The sequence below is a fragment of the Microplitis demolitor genome, chromosome 1 (assembly GCF_026212275.2).
Source record: "Microplitis demolitor isolate Queensland-Clemson2020A chromosome 1, iyMicDemo2.1a, whole genome shotgun sequence".
Classification (NCBI taxonomy): Eukaryota; Metazoa; Arthropoda; class Insecta; order Hymenoptera; family Braconidae; genus Microplitis; species Microplitis demolitor.
This window is the reverse complement of record NC_068545.1, coordinates 6,980,008-6,988,799: the sequence shown is the minus strand read 5'-3', so window position 1 is coordinate 6,988,799 and position 8,792 is coordinate 6,980,008.

Here is an 8,792-nt window from a genome sequence, read left to right as displayed (position 1 = left end):
ATTTTTATAAAAATTGAAGTTTCAATTAGAGATTAATTTTTTTTTAATTAAAATCTTACACTTATATGACCTATAGTCATTAAAAAAAAAGTTCGGATAAATGGACACTAAAATAAATACAAAAATAAAATATTGAATTACAATTTCTATACTTAAAATATTTTACACTGATTTAATATTTTTAAAATTTTAGATAACCGAATTTTCCTACCATATATGGCGATTCTGCTTCATCATTAATTTTTGAAAAAATGTAAATCTTTCGAATTTTCGCGCATATTAATTCAATTAATATTTTATAATCATCTATTTTCAAAAAATTTTTAAATCAAAAGCAACAAAAAAAAAAAGTATGAATAAAATAAATAAATGAATTCGATAAATTCGTGAGCTACTTGCAGCGTATATAAGTGCCAGCGGCATGTGTACAAGTGTAATAAATAACAATACACCGCTGCCTACAGGCATACAGAAATTTACATGGCTTCTACCTTATATCCGAACAGCCGCGACGCGTCATTAAAATTATTTATGGAGAAATAAGGATCGAAATCCTTTTTTGAATCCTTTTTCCTCCTTCCCCCCTCTCTTTCTCTCTGTTCTTTCTTTATACTGCACTCTGGCTTTCTATGTATATATATATGCCTCACGCTTCCTCGCATCAGAGTCCCTTCATCATTCCTCGACATTTTATTTTTTCATACCCTCTTACTTCTGTTCATTTCATCTCTTCTCATCAATATTTTATTGGCTTAGAATAATCAATTAAGTATAAAAATTTAAATCATCCCAAACAAAATATAATTACAAAATAATTAAAATTAAATAAACAAACTATACAAAATTAATTGCCTGTTTTATTATTCTTATTTTTTTTTTTTGTTTATTTCAAAATAAAAAGTAAGTAGATATGTACATATATAATTAATCGTATATATGTATCATGTATATAATTATTATATAAAATCGTGTGTCATACAATACATAAAAAAAATATTGATAACGCACATTCTGTAGGATAGTGCGTAAGATGAAGAGGTAAAACCATAGGAGGGCGTGTGTGAATAAAATAAAAATAAAGTTACAGAATTATTCTCAGTTGGGGGGCTATTTTCAAGACGTTAGGTTACCCCTCGTTGTGAAGAGCGCGCGCCACTAAAAACGTATCATTGACCACCTGGTTTTTATTTTAAAACTCCACCATACATTTTATATTTATATTTACAGATAAATTTATTTCTAGATATCTTTTTATTTTTTTTTATCACTCAAAGAACATGTATTTTAACACCTTCTGTAACATTAAAAATTTTTAACTATTTTTTTTCTATATATACATGATCGTGTTATATTAATTTGTTACCATGTTTATTTAAAATTCTTAAAACTCAAAATATTTAAAAAATTTTTTATCTTACGCAACATCACTCGCAACTTTAAAATAAATAGATAAAGATTTGTCACGTGCTTGTTGAAAGTAGATACCCGGCTCCTAACAACTTGATAAATCATAACACATTCATATATATATATATATATATATATATATATATTTTTATAAGAATAATTTTTTTAGACCTAAAAATTTGTAATTTTATTTAAATGAATAAATAAAAAATAATTTATGAGTACTTAAAAAAAAGTAGTACATTTGTTAAGAGTGTTCTCTATCTGATGTAATTTTTTTTTTTTAGCCCAAGTCCCATTGAATACAGACGATCCAATGAGGCGAATATTAACCCGCTAAAAGAAGGTCTCACGTACGATCGCCACCGCAATTAGTATCCCGCTGGCCTTGTTCCTATTCGATGGGGGTCCTCGTCGGTCCTTATGTAACAGTAAGAACATATATATGTGTATGCATATACATATATATAGTATGAATAAAATAAAGCTGACAGTAAATCTAGTATTGTGGCAGCCTTTTTCACGACTCGGGACTTGCACCCTCTTTTGCTTCCCACTTCTTTTGTCCTCGCAAGCGACATCACCATCCAACTGTACGTCGAGATCATGACCAAAAATTATAACGCTTGAGCAATCACCTACATTTTTACTAGGGTCTTTATTTACTTAATTCGAACATCACGATTTTTTTTTTTATCTTAAATATCTCATCATCATTATACTATTTCCGCAGAAATTTATTCATATGGATTTATTTTTATTGTCATAATTGCAATACCTTTTTTTTTAGTGTACTCACAGTTTTTTCTTATTTTTTCGTTTTCATTATTGTATCTTCTTTGTTATTTTATTATCCATGATAATGATCAATTTATCCTGATTTTATCAATAACGACTGAAGACAAAACCGTATATATATAATATTAATTGATGTTAAAAGTTATATGTACAGATATTTATTAAAGTAAAACATTTTTTTATCGTTTTATTTAAAAGAATAAAAATTGCGTAATATCATTATATTTAATATTGAATTTACATAAAATTATAATTAATAATTACTTCAGATTCAAATGGTCTTGATAAACACTGCAGTTAGATAATTCCTTTGTGAATAATATTCAGTGATGTCTGATAATACTACAGAAGAAGATAAAAATTATATAAACGTAATTAATTAATTTTTATAGAAATCACTATAAAATATAAGGTAAATGTTCCAATACCGGAACGACGAAGGGTATATGACTGATTTTTATCGTTTTAAAAATATTCAAATAAATTATAAACCAAAATAATTTATTACATCATATAGAATAGACATTTACCAATGCAAAAATAATCAAATAAGTTCATTTTTCTTAAATTTAATATAAAAAAAAAATTTTTTTCTATGACACCCAAAAGACCCAATACCGGAACGCTAAAATAGCCTTGTCCTAATACGGGAATTCGGTTGTCCTAATACTGGAACAGTAAATAAAATAAGTTATTTTTTGCATTTATTCATGATGAAAATATTAATAATTATTAAATAATATTAATGTAAAACGAGTATGAATGTAGCAGACATCAGAGAACTTTAAAATTATAAATAAATAAGATAAATAATTAAAAAAATAATATTTACAAAAAAAGCACTATTAATTTCAAAATTTTTTGAATTCGCATTTGTTTAGATTTTATATTATTAATTATTTACTCGATTTATTAATAATTTTAAATTTGTCTAATGCCTGCAATATCACACCCATAATGTAAAATGTATTTAAAATTTAAAAATGATTGAATATTCAATGAAAATAAAGATTTTGAACTAAAGAATAGAAACAAAATAAATCATTTGAGGTTATACTAGAAAAATAATTAAAAAAAAAAAAACTAAAAACAAAAATTTATTTTTTATGATTTAAATTAGAGTTTATCTATACTTAATCTATTTTGTATAACGATTATACATACTGCAATAAATATTAGGGCTCCAGTAATAATTAATATTGTACTTGATTTAGCCAGTCAATAAAACTCACCGTTAATGTCTATCGATAACATTAATATGATTGGCTGTTCCGGTACTGGGCACGGGTTCATTTTGGTGTACCAATAGACGAACAGTAAAATTAATATAATAATACTATTTTTTTCATATTTTTAACATGTTTTCTTGAATTTTATGTCATTCAAGATGCATATACGAAAAAAAAATTATTGAAGAGTAATTCTATGCATTTTCTATAAGCTTGAGACCATTGACTGATTTCTTAGCAAAACCATTAAGAGACATGAAAAAGTCATGAATCCGAGACTATTGCTCTAATTAACATTTTTTTTTTCATATTTTAAATATTTTCTAAAATCTATTTTATATCTTATTTTTTAACTGAAAGATAAAGGTTTTAAATAAAGAAAGTTTTATTTAGTTTCATCGCGTACGAGTTGAAATACAATATAATGATTATCAAATCGTTCCAGTATTGGGTCTTGATCCGGTATTGGGACATTTACCTTACTTACCCACTAAAAAATAAAAATTAGTCAGTAAATTTTTTTAATAAATAATTTCTAATTGTATTTCTTTTATGATTACATTGGAAAAAATAACCTATTTTCGATTAACCTTGATTAAGAAAAATGATTTGGAATGATTCAAAACAATTTTGCTCGAAGAGCTCGAAAATGTTTTTACGACAGAGTTTTCGAGCTCAAGGAGCTCGAAAATAGCGGGAAATTTTAGGGTTGGCACGCAGGGTCAACTGATAGACATTTTTTTTATGAGATTTTGGGGGTACTCTATTTTGCTTCCCCTTTCTTTATATCTTAGAATATATGAAAAATACATATATCACAATATAAAGAAAATATATTTCAAATACATAAAAAATATATAATTTTATTATATTGTTGGTTAAGTTAAAAATATATTTTTCATATTTTCATAGCTATATTCTTTTATATATTTGAAATATATTATTAATATAATTTTTATATATTTTCAAACATGCATTTCTTATACACCTTAAAATCTATTTTTAAAATATTTAAATTACATTTAAAATATATACAAAAATCGGCCAAAAGTTAGCTATTAAAATTTATTTTTAATACATACTTTATATATATTTATGTACTTTTTATGTATTTTTAATGTATTTTTTTTTATAAATATTTTTCATAAGGCACCGACCTCGAATGAGCAGCGATAGGAGTAGTTCAGTGCTTGCCACTAGATGGCACGCAACCTCTTGTGCTGTTCCTGGTTAGATATATATTTCAGAGTTGCTAAATTCTATACTTGAACACAATTCTGGCTTTTCTACTTCTTTGTTGTCCGACCTAGAGACAAGTACCTCTTTTGACGGTAATATAGTATATCCTATACTACATTGTGATAACAATGTCTATTTTTATTTCTTTTGATAATTTTTTTTTACAATCCAGAAATAGAAACTACGTTGCAGGTAATAAAAAATGTAATGAGTACTCATGAACTCGTACAATTATAAACGTTTGATACAAAGAAGCTAAAAAATCAAATTTTATCATTGGTACCATAGGTGATAATGTCTAGTGCAAGATCATGGGATTATTTTTAAGTTTCTTTTTTTCTTGGATGTCCTAGCTTCTGTGGCTGCCCGGTGCACCTTAAATTGTTGTAGCTATGGCAGAAGCGAAAGCACAGTAGGTAAGATTACATTTTTTACATATAACTCTACCTTTTTTTTTCTTAAACCTCACATGCTTTTTAATCTTCCGCTTTTCAAAGTTTTTTTACAAAGATGGCAATAATATGTGGCTCTACTATCAACTTGTTCAAAGGTAGTTTCCCAATTAATGTCATTACATTTTTGGACATCGTCCACAGTGTACCAGACACCGGCTAAATGAAATTCGGGCCTCAAAAAATGAGACATCCCGAACGAAGAATCGTCATCATCCTCGGATCCCTCTTGTTCTTCTGCCTCTGCCGGGTCCGTCACATCAACGGCTACTGCTGTCCATTCCTCGTTTTCGTTGGCCATCTTTTCGTCTTTTTTTTCCATAAATTTTTTAAATTCATTACTTTGCGGCGCCTCATTTACTTTAGCACATAATTATTATTTGATTGCATATACACTTCATGATGTGCAATCGTTTAATTTTTTTTTTATTACGAAAATTTTTTCAATAATTAAAAAAAATTTACGAAAGTAAAAATTTATGTGTGTGTGTGTGTGGGGGGGGGGGGTGTAAACCTCTCATACAATTAAAAAAATTACAATTATTGCATTAGTACAATATGTGGCTCAAACTGATTTAAAAAAGTTGAAAAATCCAAAAGTGCACACCTCAATCGCTCATTTTATTTTTAATCATTACTTTCGTTTTATTTCATTTCATTAGTTTTTTTTTTACTTCAAAATTTTTATTCAACTTTTAAATTATTAATTTTATTTTTTCTTTATTTCTTATTTTAAGTTTAATTCTTAATTTTAAAAAACTTTTTTTAGGCATCCCGCATTTTTGTCTTAGATGTCGCTTTTTTAAAATCCTACTGTTACGTTAGAGCTGCTTCTAGTAGTTGGTGAAAAAGGAATTTTCTGGAAATTTTTTTTTTTTTTTTAATTGGAGCTAAATACCATTTGGTCTACGGTAAAGAGACACGGTAGGTTCACGCCATGATACTTCACACTATATATATACATGTGTTTGAACGTATACTTGGCGTGAGACACTACCGTGTCTCCTGATTTTTTACATAACTTTTACTGCAAAACTCGTTGTGTCTATAGTGTTGGCAAAACAATAACGTATTGGCAAACAATAACGTGTTGGCAAAACAATAACGGTTTTATTAATCAAATATTATTGAAAGAATATTACATTTTTTCAAATTTTAAAAAATTAGTAGATGTGCGTCAGAAATAAAGTTTGCTGAGATCCTTCAATGAAAAAATTGATAGCCAATAGTGCGTAAGTAACCCGTGTAATTAAACGTCAAAAGTAGCTATATTCTACCACAAGCAATTAAAATTAATTGAAGTATTAAAAAGATACCTTAATTCATACTGTGTATATTGTGATGATTTTTCCGTATTTTACGATTTTTAACGATGCATTCAATAAATTAATACTTATAACTGTTTTCTCAGTAAAATCCATAATTTCTTTTTCTTGCGCACCTATTATTACCATGGTCCTTGTACCCTCGCCTGCATTTGCATTTATTGGTATCAGTATTACATATAGCATTTGTAGTTACGCAATTTACGTCCGTTATACAAAATGAATTTAAATATGCTCTGCATACCATCAAATTTTCAGAAACAAAACCTTTTTTACAAGCGCATAGTTTTTGAGATGAACATTCTACCATGGCATTTAAACCAAGTTCTTCATAATTTTCATCCTCTACTTCACAATCTGAATTTACGTTACATAATTTTCCTATTACACCTAAAATTATTTTATTATAAATTATAATCAATAATAATAAAATTTTCTTTTTTTTTTTTTTATTCAATACCTCCTTTGACACAATTGAATATTTCTTCAGATTTATTCCAAACTAAACTGATACATGTATGTCTTGTTTTACAACAAGGTTTATCTAAATAAGGATTACACTTGAAAAAATATGTTAATTATTATTAAATTTTGTATACAAAAATTTATTACGTTACGGATTGTCTAATTTTTTCGATTATAAAAATTTAAAACAAAGAAATGATTGGCTATTACTTACCACAGCATTCAATTCAGCACATTGAGTGGTAATTTCACCGCTACTATATTTAATGGAATTTGAACGGAATTGAGATCTTGTTCTAGCTGTAGTCGAAGACGGACAAGATATTACAGTTACAGGATTAAAAATTATAGAAATAATTAAGACAAATATTTTTATTAATATTTTCATTCTTTTAATTTTCTTTGAATGTTCGTGGCAGAATGAATAAATAAATTGATGATTAAAAAAATAAATCTATAGCCTAATAATTATAGAATTAAATTGTGTCAGCGGTAAAAAGTATAATTAATTATTGCTTTTATATTTCTTTATTTTAGAAATGATCAATGATAATATTACACTTAAAATATTTTAACGAGAAATTAAATTTTTAAATAACAAGTCGTTCAGATTTTTATATTAGTTATCACAACGTAATTAAAATATGATATTTGTTATCGAAAAACTAAATTTAACATTTATTACTTATAATTCCTCTTAAATCAAAAACATTTTTTATTTTTTTTATTCAATGTATTTTTACGCCTTGATTAGACCTAATTAATATTAAATAATTTTATTTGATTAACGAACTACATTATGGTTCAAAGAATTATTAATTAATTAAAAACTATTTTTATTTATATTCATTTAATGATTAAAAAATACTTTTAGAGCTTTGTTTTTTTCTAAATCTAATAATATCTTACAAAGAAACTAATTTTTTTATTCTATTTTTTCTAAAAAATGAAATTTTATGAGCCCAAATCCACTTTTCGTTATTAAAAATAATTTGTTTTGTCGCTTATACCCCTTCAGTTCGCACCCCTGCATATAACTTCAATATTATTACAAATAAATATATTATTCCAATAAATATTGTTGTTAATATTTTCTTTCATAATATTACTACACAGAGAGAAAAGAATATGTAGTAATGGTTACTATTCTGCATAGTAACCAGACTAATTTTTTATAAAATTTTAAATAATATTCCTGATTAAACAACTAAATTCAACCGAATTCAAAATTTTAATTCGGATTCAGAACTAGAATTTGGAGAATTATTTTCGAATTAATCAGAATTAAGCCGAATAGAATTATTTAAATTCGCTTTAATTCGGACAAATTCTGATTTTTCTGCCAAATTAGACAGAATTTATTTTTAAGTTAGGTACCGAATTAAGAGAATTTATCTGAATTAAAAATTTAGAATAGGATTTATTACCATTTTTCTGGTAATAATTACTGTGTTACATTGAAATAAGTAAAATGATAAAAATAAAAAGGCTATTTATGGTAGTTCCATGCTTAAATAGCTGTCATTGCAACTTAATAAATATATATAAGACAACAAAGTAAACAAATTGTTTAATACTAAATATTCTATTTTTAAAAATTAATCCTTATCTTTTATTAAATCTTTTATTTAAAATAAATTGAGGTATTTATTTTGTCATAACCTTATTTACTAAGTATAAAATAAATAAAACATCGTAAATGATGCTAGGCATTATTGTAGTCATGCCCATTTACATAGTTCTCTCGTCAATGTAGAATGGTAATCATTCCAATGCTAGCATAGCCAACGATACCATGTAGAATAGGGGAGATTACTCTGTTCCGTGACTCTTGACGCTTAAAAATCCTCGTTACTATGTAACATAGTAATGGTTAC